The following is a 21208-nucleotide window of genomic DNA, read 5'->3' on the forward strand; positions in this document are numbered from 1 at the left end:
CTCCACTGTCATTTCTTCCTTCTGAGTTATTATCACTGAATTTTAGTATGGGATTAAACTTTAGGAACTATCCAGTCCACTCTCTTTCACCCCTACCGCATATGTGTAACTGGGTATCAGAGAGGGTAAGTGACTTACCTAAAAACACCTAGCTTAGAAGAGAATATAGGACACAAAGGAGGACTGAGGATGAAACATCTGGAACACCAACATTTCAAAGATAAGAAGGCAAGACAAGTTGAGAAAGAGAGTCAGATGTGCTCAAGGAAAACCAAGCTCAAGAAGTGATGGAGAAGCCACGGGAAGAGAGAGGGTCAGGAAGAAAGGAATAGCTAAGAATCTAGTGCCGTTACAGGGGAAAGCATCCCTTGAACAGGATGTCAGGACCCTGATGTCCTGTGGGGGGAAAGGCAACCTGCAGGAGTTAAAGAGAGGCAGAAGGAAACTCAGGATTTTGATGATGAAGAAGCTTTATCTTGGAAAGAAGGAAGGATTTCATTCTCCCCTTACCTGTCAGAGAATGCTCCTGAATACCTGGAGAATTCAGTGAGATTTCCAGCAGTGTAGACAGCAGGACAAGCTGACCAGTGATGCTGTGAAAAGCTATCCTTAATTACAAAGCTTCCCTTGGAACTTTAGAATTTCTATGGGGTAAAAGAGGGAACTGGGGAGGGCAGAGGGGCAAAACAGAAAGAATTGAATTGATTAATTCTATGCCTTCTCTTTTGGTGGAGCAGAATGGACTATCAGCTCTGTTAGGGAAATATGTGCTTTCGTAATGGAGTTTAAAATTGTTTTTCTCAAATTTCTGCATCTTTTATCTAAGTAATTGATGAAACAGACTACCTGCTAGTTACATGTTGCAGGGTTATTTTTCTGCCTGGGGGTGTTTTTATTCTCTTGAGAGAAGGATGCTATTTCTGTAAATCTCAAACATTACATGCATCAGAGAACTCAAGGAAAAAGCTTTTATTTTCTTGAGACAAACACAAATAGCTCCAGTTTCTTCTACCTTTTTTTTAAAGACACCTCATAAAGTGCTATCACAAACAAGCTCCCCAAATGAATTGTTTAGTGCTACAGTTTATTGGTATGCAAATACACATGCACATATTGCACTTATATTCCATATCTAGTTATACTGTGCTAAGAGTGATAGATTTTAGAAGACTGATAGATTTTATTCAATGGGTAATAATAAGTACAGGCAAATAAGAAACTCATATGTTAAAAGGTAAATAAATGATTAATAGAAAAATTGTAAAATTTTCTGCCAAGAGATTGAAGTCTAGATTTTTGATAACAATGTTAATTTCCTACTCACTCTTATTTTCTCTTTTTAAATCAGATGGTAGTTTCCCAAATTCAAGTTATAAAGCCATAACACAACCTGCATTTTTTTTTTGGTATGCTAAATGGTAAACTTCACATTGCCAGAATGGTATCTTTGATAATTTGGGAGAGAATCTCAACCATAACATGTAACCTGCATACTACATTCTCTTACACAAGGGACTTAGGTCACTCAATTATATTTTAATACTTTTTATTAATTCTACCTCACAAATGAGCTTTATTTTTTCCATCATATTTTCTACTTAGTATTCCTTTGAAACTTCTTCAGCTGAAAGTTAGGATTCCATAAATAGCCCCATAGTGGCAGAGGTGGCTGGTGGGCTGGTTGGGGAGTGAGCCTGGAAGAGGTTATAGGCCTATATGACCCAAAGTGATCATACAACTTCAAAACGAAGAAGCTATTTTAATTTTGCACATTGTCTTACATATTCAGAATTGAACCTCATATGGTTCAAGAAAATGTACTTTTAATTCCAGATGTCTTCTTATTTTCCCTGCTGCATCTACACTCCCTAGCAGAGTATCTGGCAGACAGTAGGCATTTGCTAACTATTTCTTGATTAAATAGATGAAGGATAATTCTGCAGGCTTGAAGAAACAAACATATCCAAAGAAACAAACATTTGATTTAGTCTAGGTCTGATTTTGTCAGTTTTGTCCAAATTCCAAAGCAAAGCATTCCGTTATTTGGTCAGATAAAAATAGGAACAGCACAAGGCATTCAAAGCTAGTAGTTATAATGTGGATGTGTGCAAGATTTGGCAGCAATATCTGTGACTGTGTTGATGAGCAGGGTGGATCCAGCTGATGTCTAGAATACAGGGTACCAAAGTGAGTCATGTTATTCTTCCTGAGGATTACAAAAGTCTTATGGTGTTAAAGGTTTAGGTGTACACAGTTAAGCTACAATTGAGTGAAGCAGAAGATGCAACAGTGGAAAAATGACTGCATGTATGAGTAGATGACCTGGGTTTTTTTTTTCTTGATTATAGCATTTATCATGTTATATTGCAAACATCTCTTTCTGACTTTGGGGATTTTAAAGAAAGAATTATTTTAAAAATCTCTAACGTGTAGCTTAGTATTTGGCACACAGCAAAGCCTCTAATAAAACATTTACTGAATTGCTAGATGGATCTAGAAAAGTTTTATGAAATGAGATTCAAGTTTTATTTTGATGACTAGGGTGAGGATTAAAGCTGAAAAGGCATTCCAGAATGATAAACTAGATGTGCCAAGAGGCAGGAAAGGTCTGTATATTATGGAAAAATAAGCCTAAGTTTAACATGCAGTCGGTTATAAGCAACAGTTTAAGATAAGTATATTGGGAACAAATTATGGCATGCTCTGATAACCACATTGAAGAGTTTGAACAATAACCTATGCATTAGGAGACTGTGAAGGTGAAGTGATATTTTCCTCTATGTGTCAGTAGGACATCTCTAATAGCACAGTGCTATGTGCATTGAAGACTAGGAGCCTTTTGACCACTAATTTTTGATCCTATTTCAATTTCTAAATTTCTGGTATTATCTCCTCTGCCATAGGAGGGAACTAAGGCAGAGTTTAATGTTTCGCAATCATAAAACCTTTATAGGTTACAATTCTGTGTACTGTAGGATGGTTAGCTGCATCTTCCATGTTGGAAGGCATCTTTGGCAAATACAAAATTATAATCACCTAAATTATAACAGCTATGAGGATATATATAGTGTTATAGAATTAGGAGTATGTATCATTGGTATGACCATTAAAATAAATAAAACTTTGAAATTAATTCATATGTGTCCGTTATGTACCATGCTTTCAGTCTTTCTCAAAGCAATAGTATTATGGGTAAAGGGAAGATCTGCTGTTTTAGTGAACTCATTTGTGCTCCTTATTTCAGGAGAAAAGTAATAAGCCAATAACAACAAAAGTGTAATTACAAAGGATTGTCCACCTGCGTTATCAAATAAATACCTCAATTATCTGCATTATTTGTCAGTGGATGTTCAAAATAGCCTTACAAATAATTAGCATTATTTCATGGTATGAAAAAACTCCTGCCCAGCACAAAAATTTGCAGGTTAAATTTTGATTCAACAACTAGTTCAAATGCCTGTTTTGAAGCAGCCACTGCACTAGGTATGCCAAAACAGATTCTATAATACTCTACTTGTTACAGGGCTAACTTGGATATGCAGCCACCTGGGGAGTTCTGCTTGTCAAACCCAGCTCAGCAGCAGCTCTGGGTTTGTTTGGAGATTCTCAAAGCCTCTTGAAAGCTGTAACTAAAGTAAGGTCAGTAGTGGAACTGAGGCAATATAGCTGATTGCATTGCATCAGAGCCCCTTGGGCTATGAGAAACCTGTGTGACTTGACAAGTTTCAAATGATAATGAATGTGGCTGTTGAAGAGTCTGTCTAGTTTAGTCACCATTTTATCCTCAGATCTAACATAACTGCCTAGCTTATAGTTGTTGCATATATTTACAACATACATTTGTCGAGCAAATGAATTCAGAACTAAGCAAATTGGTGGTAAGAAATGTGCAGAAAAGAAGGAAAAAAAGCTTATCCTCTGCACAAATAAGTTTTTTTCTTTTTTGTGAAATACTGCATAAAGTTAACAAGTTTCTTTTTCACACTGGAGCATCTCAAAAATTTAGTATGACTGCAAATCCTCAGGAGAAGGATTTAATAAAGCAGTTTCCTAAGCTTTTGTTGAGTGTAAAACACTTTGTACTCAAAATACTGATTAACATCTTTCTGCAGTGCTTGGGCTAATGCAATAAAAGATCAGTATGACATAATATGCATAAAAAGTACTCAAGTTAAATTTTGTTGGCTACTTTTAGGGGCACGTTGTCTGTGTATCATTGCACACTGGGCCTCCATGACAATAAGAGTACATAAAATTCTTGAAATATTTGGGTGTATCTATAATATCAGTAATCTATTCTGATGATGATTGGAGTAATAAATTATTCTGTAAGCTCTGAGGTAACATAAATCCTGATCTTTAATCTGTCAAACAGTTGCAAAACCAAGTTATATAATACTGAAGAGTATACAAACAAGAACAAGAGGGCCAGGGGTTCTGTTGTGCATCTATATCCAAAATACTAGGGCAGTTTGTAAATTGCTAAATAAAGATTACTGAGTTCCATACCCCTTCCAGAATTTTTGGAGACAGGCTGAGGGAGGCCTACAGATCTGCATTTAAAAACCATTCCAAATAACTCTAAAGCAAGGAGGTCAAAGGAGTACAGTTTGGGTAACACTTATTTAAACAATAGCACAATATATCATTGTACTGATCAAATATATCCAGTTTTCCTAATGTAGAGTTACCCAGTTCTTACCTTTTAAACACACAACACACATATCTCCTCTGGGTTTGGATGAGATTATTGCATCCTGGGATTATGACACAGAGATATATATCTTTAGTGGACATTGGTAGCCATTGCAGAAAACGGGTAAGGAAGGTATAATTCAGAGTTTGCTTTGGGATCCTGTTTTACTAGTTACACTTATTTTTAAGATTACTGTGTCAGCAAGGATTGATATCGTAGCTTGAGTTGGAAGCTGCAAGAATAGTAAGGAGGGGAGAGATGCCATCTAAGCAAGGAGGAATGGAACAAATCTCCACATCTGTCAAGTTGACAAATGGTCAGAATGGCTGATAGAATGGTTAGGTATGATGACTGGTGACATGGGCTCTGGACTCAAGGTACTTTAACTCTACTAGTTAATAGCTGTGGGGCCTGCTAAACTTCTCTGGGCCATGGCTGTTTCTTTTCCTTTTTAAAATGAAGATAAGAACATTGTATATCCCATAGGGTTATTTTTGAGGTTTAAATGAGATGGTTTCTATAAAGTGTATAGCCCAATTCCTGGTATATAGTAAACATTTAATATCAGCAATTATTAAGTGGCAGTGGCCTCCAGCTCCTCCATTATAGTATTTGCCATCTTGATTCAATCCTGTCAGTATTGCAGATACTGTTATTAAAAATGAAATGTGCCTGGCACGGTGGCTCACACCTGTAATCCCAACACTTTGGAAGGCCGAGGCAGCAGGTGGATTGCTTGAGGTCAGGAGTTTGAGACAAACCTGGCCAACATGGTGAAACACTGTCTCTACTAAAAATACAAAAAAGAAAAAAAAAAAGAAAAAGAAAAATATTAGCTGGGCGAGGTGATGCGCCTGTAGTCCTAGCTACTCAGGAGGATGAGGAATGCAAATCACTTGAACTTTAGAGGCAGAGGCTGCAGTGAGCTGAGATTGCACCACTGCACTCCAGCCTGGGCAACAGAGTGAGTGAGACCCTGTCTCAAAAATAAATAAATATGGCAGCATAGTATTCCATAGTGTATATGTGACAGATTTTCTTTATCTAGTCTTTCACTGATGGGCATTTGGGTTGGTTCCAAGTCTTTGCTATTGTGAACAGTGCCACAATAAATATATGTGTGCATGTGTCTTTATAATAGAATGATTTATAATCCTTTGGGTATATACCCAGTAATGGGATTGCTGGATCAAATGGTATTTCTAGTTCTAGATCCTTGAGGAATCGCCACACTGTGTTCCACAATGGTTGAACTAATTTACACTCCCACCAACAGTGTAAAAGCATTCCTATTTCTCCACATCCTCTCTAGCATCTGTTGTTTCCTGACTTCTTAATGATCACCATTCTAACTGGTGTGAGATGGTATCTCATTGTAGTTTTGATTTGCATTTCTCTAACGACCAGTGATGATGACCTTTTTTCCATATGTTTGTTGGCTGCATAAATGTCTTCTTTTGAGGTGTCTGTTCATATCCTTCACCCACTTTTTGATGGGGTTGTTTGTTTTTTCTTGTAAATCTGTTTAAGTTCGTTGTAGATTCTGGATACTAGCCCTTTGTCAGATGGATAGGTTGCAAAAATTTTCTCCCAAAGGATGAGTTCTTGTCCTTTGCAGGGACATGGATGATGCTGGAAACCATCATTCTCAGCAAACTAACACAAGAACAGAAAACCAAACACCACATGTTCTCACTCATAAGTGGGAGTTGAACAATGAGAACACATGGACACAGGGAGGGGAGCATCACACACCAGGGCTTGTCAGGGGGTGGGGGCTTAGAGAAGGGATAACATTAGGAGAAATACCTAATCTAGATGACGGGTTGATGGGTGCAGCAAACCATCATGGCATGTGTAACAAACCTGCATGTTCTGCATATGTACCCCAGAACTTAAAGTATAATAAAAAAATTATATGTTAAATATAAAAGATGAAAATATATATACATATAAGCCTATATATATATAAAATATAAAAATCTCTAGACAGAAGAAAAATAAATAAAATAAAATAAAAATAAAACCATATACTCTTACATGGAGTACAGCCTTGGAGCTCAACAACTTGGGATCAAATATCAGCTATGTTCCTCACATTTACAAACTGTGTGAACTCAAGCAAGTTATTAACCCGTGTGAACCTGTTTCTTCACCTGTATGTAGGGATAGAGTACCTAAGGAAAAAAGATGGCTGTCATCATTGTCATAATTTTCAGTTGCTCAAGCACTTGGCAACTTAATGTCCTTGTGGGATCAATTTAGGTGTTCCTGCATCTTTCTAAACTTTATTACATTAACTTGAGTTCATTGAAAGATTCCCTGACTTCCCAGCAGGAGCAAGAGAGTGCCCAGGCTCAGGGCCAGCTGGAGTTCCAGGATCCACCCAAGTCAGGAATGAGTGAGAATAGCAGGTAGCTCTGAGGTGTTGGGTGAAGAGGGGCCAGAATCTAAGTCTTTGGCAAGGATGAACTCAGGTAGCCAGCGATGCTTCAAAGTGTCATGACCAAGGGGAGACTGAAGAGAGAAATGCATTCAAGAAAAAGTTTGGAAACTGGAAATATGCAAGGCCGACTGAGTGTCGCAGAGGCCATGCCTGGAAATGTTCTCCCAGGCAGTTCTCCAGGATGGGAGGAGTCTTGCAGAAAACTGCTAGCAGAAGCCCCTGGTTGGTAAAAAAAAAAAAAAAAAAAAAAAATGCTGGGCGCAGTGGCTCAGGCCTGTAATCCCAGCACTTTGGGAGGCCGAGGCGGGTGGATCACGAGGTCAGGAGTTCAAGACCAGGCTGACTAATATGGTGAAACCCCGAATCTACTACAAATACAATAATTAGCCAGTTGTGGTGGCACACGCCTGTAATCCCAGCTATTCAGGAGGCCGAGGCAGGAGAATCGCTTGAGCCCAGGAGTCGGAGGTTGTATGGCACTTTGGACAATACTTAGAAATATAAAATATATAAGTATTGTTCTTACTTTACATATTATATGTGAACTCATTGAGGCCAGATTCTGTGCCTAATCCAATTTTGAATCTGTGAATCTCAGAGAGTAAATATTTATTTAATGTCATTTGATTCCAAGAGATCAAGTTTTTCATCATCCTTGTGTTTCCCATTCCCTTCTGTTTCTAGGACACTTTTCAAATATTTAGGGCTCTTTAAGGACAATTATAAGTTTCAGCTAATAGGTTTTTCATATTTTAACCAGTCTGATATTCTCTGTAATAGGAACTCAGATTTATTTTGTATTTCTAGAACAGTTATGGATCAGAATGTATTTTCTACTTAGTAATTGTGTGTGTATTACATAGTAAGGGGAGATCTAGCAGCATATTGGAAGCTTCAGTATTTCCCACATCTATTTTGTGTTACAAAAGATTATAAGGATCTGTGAAAATAAAAATAAAAAGAGTAACTTTTACTTTTCCACATAAATTCTTTATCATTAGTTTGATAACAACCTGAGAAAGTTAAAACTTAGCTCAAATGTGGAAGTACAGCTTAGGATTGCCATGACTATGTGAAAGGATTTCTTGTAAGTTAAACCGATGTGGTATTTAGAAAGATGTATTTGCGATATCATTGATGGAAAATGAGAAAATTTGTATGACTTAGGAAAGGAAATTAGGAAATATTTCTACAAATCTCATCATTGTCTCTTAATTTTTAAACAAGGTAATTACAGAATAATTTAGAAAATTTTACATAAAATGTTAAAGAACTGTATTATGTTACAATATTCTCTTCAAACATCAACATACTTCAAAATCTGTAATTTCCTTAATGAGAGAAGATTTCCTTTTCATTCTCTTAGTTGGAAGGAACACTTGGATGCAGAGGTTTAACTCTTGATAAACAGGACAAATTATACACTTGAGGACAGAGTGTATAATTAGGAAACTAAATTAAAGAAGCCATCTGCTTCTTTATACTGAAGGTGGAGTGCACGGGGTCCTCTGAATTGCAACTAAAGACTTAATGTGTATGCGACTTTATGCTCTACCTTTAGAATGGACAGAACTCTTATTGTGACAGTTGTCAGAATAGAGTTAAGTGACTGGTTAAAGTCACAATATTAAATTTGGATTTAGGAAAGGTCTCATCATTCTTTTACGCTTCTTATCTTTTATATTTTTCACTTGTCTCTATTTTAGAGTAACATCAAAATCATTATTCATACATTCACTGAAACTAGAATCTGTTTTAGAGTCTTCATTTGTTGTGCAGTCTATGTCAGAGGAAATAATGCTGTTGTTTGCAGAATTGGTATAATAATTTGCCCTCTGCTCCCTCAAATTTAGTTCTGTTTTTCCTTGTTGACTGTAATAATTTTAAAAATAATGAAAATTTTCATTTGTTACATATTTACTCTGTTCCAGGCATGATAGGACATATATATTTTCTTCACTATGAAAATGCCCCTCTCACGGTCATTCTAAATGTAATTATCAACACTTTGACTGCAAAGAGACTTCGTGGTTGTTTCTGATTCAGGAATTTTATGTATTTTCAATGCCTGTCTCCCCCCTTATGACTACCGCATTTTATATACGCATGTATTTATTTATTTTTAATTAACAAGTAAAATTATATCTATTTATGGCATATAACATGATGTTTTGTTTATATATACATTGTGGAATGGCTAAATCAAGCTATTTAACATATGCATTATCTGAATTACTTATTTTTTGCAGTAAGAACACTTTAAATCTATTCTCCTAGCAATTTTCAAATATATTGTTATTAACTTTACTCACCATGTTGTACAATAGCACCCTTGAAATAATTCCTTGTATGTAATTGACAGTTTTAGTCTTTTGACTAGCATCTCTGGTAACCACCATTTTATTCTCTATTTCTATGAGTTTGACTTTTTTATACTCTACATATGAGATCATACAATGAATACTGCATTTTGGTAGTGATTGCAGAAGAGTCCTGATAATGCTGAAGTTAATTCTAAGAGCCTTTGGCAGTACTTGTCACCTAAAGTTTTTCTTGTATAAATTTTCTCAAGGGGCAGAATATCTGGAGATTGTTTGATTTTGGCTTTTACTGTTTTTCATCCTTATAATATTGTTGGTATAACTTTATGTTTCTTATCTAAAGTTACACTTGAAGGAAAAAAATCAGTGTTTTCAGAATGCTGAAACTTCTTTGTTCCTACAAGCACGTTATTTCGTCTCTGCATAAATGTCAACTATTCATGTGTATTTGTTGAATAAGAATATTAATAGTTCTAGGTAAACGTAAAACTATTTGAACTTCTATAAGCATGCTTGAATTTAAATTTTGCATTACATGTTTTGTGAGGGAGTTATAGTTGGTGGATATTTTTATAATTTTTATTATTTTTTATTATACTTTAAGTTCTGGCATACATGTGCAGAACGTGCAGGTTTGCTACATAGGTATACATGTGCCATGGTGGTTTGTTGCACCCATCAACCCCTCATCTACATTAGGTGTTTCTCCTAATGTTATCTCTTCCCTAGTCCCCCACCCTCGACAAGCCCTGGTGTGTGATGCTCCCCTCCCTGTGCCCATGTGTTCTCATTGTTCAACTCCCACTTATGAGTGAGAACATGTGGTGTTTGGTTTTCCATTCTTGTGTTAGTTTGCTGAGAATGATGGTTTCCAGTGTCATCCATGTCCCTGCAAAGGACATGAAGTCATCCTTTTTTATGGCTGGATATTATACTAATAAAAATATTATATTTTGTGCCATGGTTTCTGCTGTCATAAGAGTGGTGTCTGAGTACAGGCCCCTTGACCCTCAACTGCTTTTCTTGTACCACTCCAAAAGTCTTAGCATTTGATATTTACAAAATGTTTTAAAGTCACAAAATGCCACATAATAACTAAGACTCTCTGAGGAGATACTTTATAAATGAAGGAGGAGAGAGCTGCACTACCCAAGAGCCTTGATGTCTTCAGAATCAGACATAGTAGACATTACACCGGGCAGTGTGGTTTCTCCAACTCAGTCCACTGGCAGAGGGAGCAGGGGAGCATTGGCTTCTGTAAAGTTATCTTCAGACGCAGGAAAAATAAATGATGGCAGGATATTGGATAATTTCTTAAGATACCGAAAGCACGGCTATCAAGAAAGAGATAGGTATATTTGACTAAAATGAAAACATTCTATATAAAAAAATAAGCAAAATGAAAGGTCAAGTCATGACTGGAAGAACACTTTCATGCCTATAACTGACAAATAATTAGTAACCAGAATATATAAAAAGTTTTACATATTTAAAAGAGAGATAACATAACCCAATAGAAAAATATGCAAAGGATATATGCAGGAACTGTACAAATAAGGAGACCCAAATGGTCAAAAACTACATGAAACTATAAATAATATTTTAGCTATTGAAGGAGAGAAATAAAATGGGTTACCATTTTATGCCTATATGCCTGGCCAAAAATAAAAAGATGAAATCAATTATTGATGAACATATGGGGAAGCAGGAACTCCCATATGTGGTTGGTGGGAGTATAAATTGCTTCACTAACTTTGCAGAGTAATTTAGCAATGTCTAGAAAGTTGATGTATCTGCCTGGGGATTAGCAATTCTTCATCTAGGTATATACGGAGATAAGCTTTGGCATATGTGCAAAGAGACACGTACAAGGATGTCTTTCAGTGATCATTTTAATAATGAAAAACTGTCAAGTAATTTAAACTGTGCACTAATAAAATAATAGATAAATATGATATGTTAATAGAGTAACATCAATCAAAATAAATTTCTATACATCAATATGGATAAATCTTGAAACATTTATTAAAAATGAACTTATGGATATAGTCATACAGAAAGACATGATTGATGTAAATTTTATAATTGCCCCCAAATACTATGTGCTTTTGAAGAGATATACACCTATTAAAAAAGGTACAAAAACATGAGTGGGAAGGCTACCCAGCAACTTCATGAGGATTGTTATCACTGAGGAGGCAGGGAATTTGGATGATTAAGTGTTGATTTTGAATGTAATATTTTATTTTTTATACAAAGATCTGAAGTGAAAATGGCAAAATCTTAATACATGATTAACCTGGGTGCAGGGGTCTATAGGTAATTTTTATCTATGCACAGGTGACTAGTATCTAGGTACTCTGGGTATAATTTTTTGTGTTGAAGTAGTTTTAAATTAAAACTAAAAAAGACAAATATTGTGATAAACATCCCCATATCCCAGCTTTTGTGGTCCCTATTAATTACTACCTCCGAATAAATCTCTTACAGTATAATTTTTAGTTTAAAGCATGAACACATTTTTCTCTTAATTCATTTTTAAACACAAGTTATTCATTTTTACTGTGGAAAAACTAGAATGTAGAATTAAGGAAAAAATACATCCATAATTCTATAATCCAGGGACTATCACTTTTAAGATCTTGTTGGGTGTAATTCCAAACATACCACATACTTAGGGGTCTCTCTCTCTCTCTCTCTCTCTCTCTCTATATATATATATATATATATATATATATATATATTTTTTTTTTTTTTTAACAGTACTTACATTCTTCCCAGAGTAAGCACCAGGTAACCATCCCAGAGCTCTCTTTCAAAGCACTTTGCTTCAAGTTAAAATTTCTAAGAACCTATCAACAATGTCAAGTGAGGACCTACTTTATATGGGACTTTTTGTGTACAGTAAGTCCTCACTTAACATTGTAGATGGTTCTTGGAAACTGTGACTTTAAGCAAAATGATGCACAACAGGTTCTCGAATATTGTCATTTAGTTCAACCTATTTCATTATAACATTGATGAGAAAAAAAAACTGGTTTCATTTTTTGTTATTTTGCTTAAAGTCACAATTTCCAAGAACCTACCAATGTCAAGTGAGGACTTTATACATTTTTGAATCTTTTGAGTTTGGAATCATGTATTGGGTTGGTGCAAAAGTAAAAGTAATGGTGAAAACTGCAATTACTTTTGCACCAACCTAATAAATCTATATATTTAAAATTACAATAAAATTAAGAAAAACTTTAAAAAATCTTTTCTGCCAGTTATTTTACTACCCCACACTCAAAATTAATGTGTGATGTGATATGGCGTGGGGCCTCCAAAAGTGACTGTCAATTTCAGAATAAAAGTTTTAAAACAGTGCTGTTACTGTCTCTACTCTATTTTTGAGGGAAGTCCCACACAAATTTGATGTAATAAATCCAAAAGAAAAAATAACTTGAAATTTAAATAACTTTAAAAAGAAGGAAAATTGGCAAAGATTGTCCAAGAGTTCTCCCCTATAATAGTACTGGGTATAGACTTTCTTACAACTGAGTTTGTAGCCAACCTTTTAAATGGGTCATTCCTATGCTATTATAGTTGTACTGTTCTTGCTCATGGAAAAAGGTGTAAGTTCTCCAATTCATTTTATAAGATAACTCTGACACAAAAACCTGATGAAGACAGCACAAGAAAAGAAACATACCTGCCAATTTCCCCTTTTCTTTGAACAGTGGAATTTTTTTTTCATAGCTCCCTTGTGCTAATATATTCTTACCCCTACTGGGGATATAACTCAGGTGGTTCCATTAGAGAGCCTGTGTGTTCCTGTCTGAATTTTTTATGGATGGAAATTTAGGTGCAGATTGGAAAAAAGAACAAAGAGGAGGGAAGAAGCAGATTATCAACTCTAGACAAAGGAGATTGGACTTTCTTTTATTTACTGTTGTTATAAGGTGGAACCCCATGGAAGTCTTCTCTGTAACACATGCATGCACACATACCATACCCCACGCAAAACCCACATCTCTATTTGTTTTACACATTTTCACCCAGTGCAAATCTCTATAGTGGTCTTCAGTATTGTGCCCATTGCTGCCGGTCCACAAATGTTTCACGTGTTACATTTCCCACCAGCAACACAGCCAACTCTTGTTCTCAAGCTCTTACCCTTCAAGCTGGGGCTTTCTCCCATTTGCTTTCCAGGTATGCTATTCTTTCTCAGTAATTCATCTCAGGTCGTTTTTTAATGGGTTCCATTAATCTGGTCCATTTTGTCTATTCTGTCAGGAACCCATTGCTGATTTCTAGTGTGTAGACTCTATTTACACACTTTGTTGGACATTTTATTGCGAATTTTGGGGTAAGGACAGCCCTTGCCACCATTTTGTCTGAAAGTACCTTTACAGTATTTAATTAAATAATATACCTCTACCTTTTACTAAAATTGGCTCTCAAGTTCTTTGTGTAAGAGTCCCTCTCTTTATGAAATGAGAAAATGGAGGCACTTTTTTATGTTTGCATAGTACTTTTTATTGTGAAAGCAATTTGTTGGTTTTCCTTTGAGTGGAATTTCCTTCCTATAGAATTGGAGATAAAGAAAAATGTATTTCCTCTATTTCTCCCTCATGTGCCTTATGTTATACTCTTAATGCTTATTTTTGTCTTTCTTTTGCATTCCATTCAGAATAATTAACTGTCACCATACAATTCTTCTTGCTCCTGTATAAAGAATTAGCAATGGCTCCCATGCATTTTTGAAATTCTATTTCTTATCTTTTATACCATATTACTCTCTCATAACCAATTCTAGCTGCAAGTCTATCATGAATTATTTTATGGCCAATTTATTCTTTTCTTTCCAAAGACTAAGTATGATTTTTTTTCTGTTAAAGCTACGTAACTAGTGTTCCAATTTATAATTTTCCCAAGAATTCCTTTAATGTCCAAAGCATCTGATAAAATATATGTGGGATCACAAGCTTCCATTTGCTCCAGTACATTTTCAATTATAGAGTGAAGTGCTTAGACCTTCTGAGCTCCCAGAACATATATAATCTCCCGTAACTACTGCAAATTTCCATCTGCTTCTATCATCACTCAAACTGGGGGGTCTCAGGTGGATCAATGTGTGAGATAGTCCATGTGGGATTTTAAACTGTGTTTGTTAGAATTACAGATTGATGCCTGCCATCATTGCCCCTTGAACACATTCACAAAGAATAAAAGATCTGGTAGCTTGGTTTATTTTCTCTTCCACCCCGACACAACTACTGGAGAGGAAACATCACTGTGAGGTAGAAGTGTTACAAACTCAATGAACAGATCTGGATTTGAGTACAACTTTATTATTTATCTGGCTTTGGACAAGCTGTTTCTGAGTCTCAGTAAAATGGGATTGACATTAGAAGTTATTATAGTCCAGAACCAGGACTATTCTGAGGATTGACAAGGTAATAAAGGAGCTAATACATTTTGAAATAGAGTGAAGTGTTACATGCTCTGACTGGTGTCGAAGTTTACATAGCCAAGATCTATAGGCCCAGATTTTAAAGGATGAGATGAGGGCTACCATTTCTCCCTCCCCCACCAACTTCCCACTCCAATCAATCCTTGTCACTTTCCCTTGTCAGCAATTCCCTGGCTCACGCTTTAAGATTGGTCTCTCTTGAAGCAGAAAATACTTTAATGTGCCTAGACTGAGGCAAGGAATGGTCTCACCGTCAGTACTGCTCTGCTTCAACAATGCTAATTTTAGAATGGAGGAGTTCAATAGGCAATTAAATATAGAAACAAGGAGATAAGTCAGCTTAAAAACTAACTGTGAGGACTTGAACCAAGGAAATACTCCCAAATAGAGAATAAGCCTTTTTGCAGTAATATGCTTATTACAGTATTCTTTACAAAAGGACAACAAAAATCCCAGGACTTTGGGAGGCCGAGGCGGGCAGATCACGAGGTCAGGAGATCGAGACCATCCTGGCTAACACAGTGAAACCCCGTCTCTACTAAAAATGCAAAAAAAAATTATCCGGGCATGGTGGTGGGCGCCTGTAGTCCCAGCTACTCGGGAGGCTGAGGCAGGAGAATGGCCTGAACCCGAGAGGCGGAGCTTGCAGTGAGCCGAGATTGCGCCACTGCACTCCAGCCTGGGCGACAGAGCGAGACTCCGTCTCAAAAAAAAAAAAAAAAGACAACAAAAATTTAGAGACCACCCAATATATCCAGCAATAGAGGATTAATAAGTACACTGAAAAATTCGCTTGATAAGATATTATACAATTTTAATGGTTATATTTATGAATATTTTATGATAATTAAAGAAATATCTATTTTTAATGCTTAATTAAAAAACAACATAGAAAACTGAATGTACAATTTGATCTCAGCAATGTAAAAAAAATAGTTCAGATGAAATACACCAACGTGGTAACAGTGATTATCTCTGGGTTGTGAGTTTAAGATGATTTTGATTTTCTGAATAATTTTCTACAATCTTAGATTTCCAGTAATGGGCATATTTTGTAGGCAAAAAGGGTGACTTTTGACAGAAGATGGGCTGGGGTTTTGTGAGGTTCGTTATAATGTGTGATTTTTTGGGAGAGTTCGCTGTGGCCCTGGGTTAGCCTGCACCCTGATAACACTTCCAGTGTTATCAGAAGGTCAATTTCCTAGCTGAGAATCAGAGAAAATAAAGGTGGTAAGTCTTGAGAGACATTTTATTGTGGCTAAGGGAAACCCAATAAATCACCCAGCTCTGCAGCAGAATTCACCTTTCCAATGATGGGAGAGTATATGCTTGTCAGCACGGACAGGGATGAGTAAAACGCTGTCAACTTCTGGCGCTTCATATTTCCCTCCTCTTCACGTGTAATTAATTAGATATCCACTTACCAATAGTGTCAAAATGTAGGTCTGCTTCCCCAAGTTCATCCAAGTCACATCTGTTTCTCTCACAAGCGTTCTTCTGGTTCACATCCACTGTATATGCGTCATAGCCGCTGTGTGTGATTTTAATTTCTAAATTGTTGGAAAACACTTTAATATCATCCTAATGTACTGACAATGGTATGCATTGATTTTCACAACTGGAAAATACTTTTTGAAAAGGCACAGAGACTCTTTTGTTTTGTAAACACGCCCATGGATGCACCCAGCTGTGGGTTTTTAAAGTCATCATCCTGGGAGGCAATCCTATCGCCAATGCTGAAAACATTTTTAAAATTTGTTATGTGAGCTTGTTCCCCTGCCTTGTTGTCTGGGTTCAAATGATTTTTGGCTGTTTCCAAAATAGAAATGGACCCTCAGAGGGCATAGCAGCCATTCTGAAAAATCTGCAGCAGGCCCCAGAGGCAAGCTCCATAGAAGAAGAGACAGAGATTACTTATGTTGAGTTGATACTGTTTGCCTGAAACAAGCGTTCACTTGGAAAAGTAAACCAATCAGAATCCACAAGCCCAGGTATGTCAGCTAAAATACCAGCTGGAAACACGGGCACATCTCATCATCACTCAGAAATTGATATAACCCAGCTTTAGGAGAAACTAGACTGAATTCTGGGCTGACTTCTAGTACACAGCAAATAAAACTTCTTTAAGACCTGTTAGAAGGTCTTTATAGCCTTCAACCTCATAATTTCAAGAAACTCAAATAGGAAGAAGGCTAGGAGTTGATGGGCACCTACCTTATGCCAGACAAGATATAAGAGGATATATATATATTTATTAAAAATACATTATTTAATTTTTACATCAACCATTAATGAGTATTAATATCCTCATTTTACAGAAGATGAACTCAAAGTTCAGAGAGAGAAATAGTTTACATGAGGTTACTTTAAGTAAATGGTTGCACAAGAATTTGAATCCAGTTTTCCATAGCCTAAGCTTGCTCCACTACTCCATAAAGTAGAACTCTCACAAGGCTCAGCCTTGCATTTTGGGGGAGAGTTTTATATTTTCAATTTGGGTCATCTGGAAACTAGTGCTTCACACAAAGGAAATTTTTTTTCAGAATAAAATTTGGTCCCCTGATTATGTGGGAAGTTGCAGGTCTGCAGCACCTGGGGAGATAGCCAATGTTAATAAGGTGATTTTTAATGAGGTGCTTGGGAAAGGAAGGGCATACTCTTGCCATGCACAAATTTCTACTTCACACTTTAAGAAGGGTGCAATTAAACAGCAGCAATAATAATAGTTTACTTTTATTGAGGGTTTTCTCTGTGCCAGGCCCTGTGCTTAGAACTTTACATGCAATGGTGGTTAAGTGTAGGCTTTCTTCAGCTAGAAATATGCCTTCCTAAGGGATGAATTAGTAAATGTTTCTCTTGAGAGGTGGACTAAGGTATATTAATTATGGAAAATAGCACTACTTAGTGAATATATGTATATGTATATTTGACATAATATATTTATATGTAATTGGGGACTAGGAGGCATATACATTTCTCAAGAAAGTGCTAAGGAATAGCGAACAGCTTCTCCAGGAACATTTGACTACTCTTCTTAGCCAGTTATGCTCTGAGGAGTGAGTAAAAGATGTTGGGAAAAAAGTGTAAATTATACAGATTCAATCCATTTGTAGCAATAAACATAATGGCTCTGGCAATATTATGTGCAAATTACATGAAAATGTAAATTATTATGAATTAGAAATGAATTAGAAATCGATGGAGAATTAGGCTAAGAAGCTTCCTTTTTGTTTTTGTGGGTTATTTTCCTTTTGAGATAAGGATAGTGTTTCCCCAAAGCATCATGGCTTACCTCTATTCCTAGTTTGTATTTGCAGCATATAGCATTAATAAATACCCACTTATACATGGGGACTATATAAATAAGATATGACTCCTTCTCAGACCAGTATTAATGGCTTCTCACTTTTCTGTCATTCTAGATTTAATAGTGAAGAATCTCCTCAAATTTCAACAAGTGACTTTATCCTCATAGTTTCCTTATGTTTTCCAGAGTATGATTCCTTTACACAAACTACAGCCTTTTGTATTCTCTATGGACTTGTTGCTGCATTCTTTCCTTGGGTGAATATCTTCTTAATCATCCTCTGGGTTTGGTCTAAGCAGGGAGACCAAATTAGACCCCAGGAGTGTGAAATTGGCATATTCACAATTCTTGTTTTTTACTGTGATTCCTTTAAGTCATCCCTTTAGAGTCTGGATGTAAGTGAATCTATAATCCTAGGTAAACCATACTAGTGAGAGAAGAGCTACTTGTCAACAAATGGGGGCATACTCATTTTAATTATAATGTACAATTATTTTCTTAATTATTTTCATAATAACTTCAATGACACTGTATTTATATTAATAGCTCTGTAGTTTTTTAAAAATAATTTCAACTTTTATTTTAGATTTGGGAGTTACATGTACAGGTTTGCTACATGGACATACTGCATGATGCTGAGGTTTGGGGTACACATGATCGTGTCACCCAGGTAGTGAGCACAGTACCCAGTAAATAGTTTTTCAGCCCTTGCCCCTCTTTCCTCCCGCTATCCTCTAGAAATCCTCAGTGGGTATTGTTCCCATCTTTATGTCTATGTGTACCCAATGTTTAGCTCCCACTTACAAGTAAGAACAAATGGCATTTGGTTTTCTGTTTCTCTGTTAATTTGTTTAGGATAATGGCCTCCAGCTGCATCAATGTTGCTGCAAAAGACATTATTTTGTTCTTTTTATGGCTGTGTAGTATTCTATGGTATAAGTGTACCACGTTATCCTTTTCCAGTCCACTGTTGATGGGTACCCAGGTAAATTTCATGTCTTTGCTATTGTGAATAGTGCTGTGATGAACATACGAGTACATGTGTCTTTTTGATAGAACAATTTATTTTCCTTTCGGTATATACCCAGTAATGGGATTGCTAGGTTAAATGGTAGTGCTGTTTTAAGTTCTCTGGGAAATCTCTAAACTTTGAGAATCACCAATTTCCACGTGGCTGAACCGATTTATATTCCCACCAACAGTGTATAAGTTTTCACTTCTCTCCACAGCCTTGCTAGCATATGTCATTTTTTGATTACTAATAGCAACCATTCTGGCTCTCTGCTTCTCCTATTCAACAGAGAGCTACATCTTGTGTAGTGCCAGCCACATCCCTGAGACGCTATGGAGAAAGTGAAGGGTGGAGTAAATGAGTTTGGCTGTATTAGACACCAGGTCTCCAGGGCTGCTTTTAACTCTGGCAAAGTAGATTTTGTCATGATCAGTGACTACTTCATTGACCTCAACCACATGGTATTTACATGTTCTAATATGATTCCACCCATGACGAGTTCCACAGCACCATCAAGGCTGAGAATGCAAAGCTTGTCATCAATGGAAATCCCATTACCATCTTCCAGTAGTGAGATCCCACCAAAATCAAACTGGGTGATGCCAACAGTGATTATGTTGTAGAGTCTACCATTATCTTCACTACCATGGAGAAGGCTGGAGCTCACTTAGAGGGGAGAATCAAAACAGTCATCATCTCTGGCCCTTCTGCTGATGCCCCCATGTTTGTGATGGACATGAACCATAAGAAATACAAAAACAGCCTCAAGATTGTCAGCAATGCCTCCTACACTACCAACTGCTTAGCCTCCCTGGCCAAGGTCATCCATGACAACTTTGGCATTATGGAGGGACTCATGACCGCAGTCCATGGCCTTCACTGCCACACTGCCACACCCAGAAGACTATGAATGGACCATCTGGGAAACTGCGGTGTGACGGCCTTGGGGGTCTCCAGAACATCACCCCTGCATCTAGTGGCCCTGCCAAGGCTGTATGCAAGGTCATCCCTGAGCAGAATGGGAAGCTCACTGGCATGGCCTTCCATGTCCCTATCACCAATGTGTCAGTCATGGATCTGACTTGCTGTCTGGAGAAAGCCTTCAAATATGATTACACCAAGAAGGTGAAGCAGGCATCAGAGGGCCCCAAGAGCATCCTGGGCTACACTTAGCACCAGGTTGTCTTCTCCAATTTTAACAATGATACCCACTCTTCCATCTTCCACGCTGGGGCCAGCATCACCTTTGAAAACCACTATACCAAGCTCATTTCCTGGTATGACCATGATTTTGGCTATAGCAACAGGGTGGTGAAACTCATGGTCTACATGACCTCCAAGGAATAAGAACCTCCAGGCTACCAGCCCCAGCAAGATCTCCAGAGGAAGAGAGAGGCCTTCAGTCCTGCACCACACTGAGAATCTCCCTTGCCACAGTTTCCATGTCATACCTTCTAAAGAAAGAGTGGCCTAGGGAATCATACTTTGTTGTGTACCATCAATAAAGTCCCCTGTTCTGAAAAAAAAATAGCCATTTTGACTTATGTGAGATTGGTTTTGGTTTGCATTTTTTTGATCAGTGATATTGAGCATTTTTTCCTATGTTTGTTGACTACTTATATGTCTTCTTTTGAGAAGTGCCTATTCATGTCCTTTGCCCACTTTTTAATGGGATTATTTGTTTTTTGCTTGTTGAATTGTTTGTGTTCCTCATAGACTCTGGAAATTGGACCTTTATTGGGTGTATAGTTTGTGAATATTTTCTCCCTTTCTGTAGGTTGTGTGTTTGCTCTTTTTTTTATATAGTTTCTTTTGCTGTGCAGAAGCTCTTTAGTTTAATTAGGTCCTACTTGTCAATTTTTGTTTTTGTTGCAATCACTTTTGAGGACTCAGTCATAAATTATTCCTCTAGGCCAATGTCCAGAATGGTATTTCCTAGGCTTTCTTGTAAGATTTTTATAGTTTTACATC

The 21208-nt window shown here is 36.8% G+C and overlaps 1 pseudogene; it reads left to right on the top strand.

Annotated features, from left to right (window-relative positions):
- The first annotated feature begins 19569 nt into the window (after window positions 1-19569).
- Window positions 19570-20584, top strand: LOC100458571 (glyceraldehyde-3-phosphate dehydrogenase-like; annotated as a pseudogene).
- The last annotated feature ends 624 nt before the right edge of the window (window positions 20585-21208 follow it).

This window comes from Pongo abelii, chromosome 13, assembly GCF_028885655.2.
Source record: "Pongo abelii isolate AG06213 chromosome 13, NHGRI_mPonAbe1-v2.0_pri, whole genome shotgun sequence".
NCBI classification, from domain to species: domain Eukaryota; kingdom Metazoa; phylum Chordata; class Mammalia; order Primates; family Hominidae; genus Pongo; species Pongo abelii.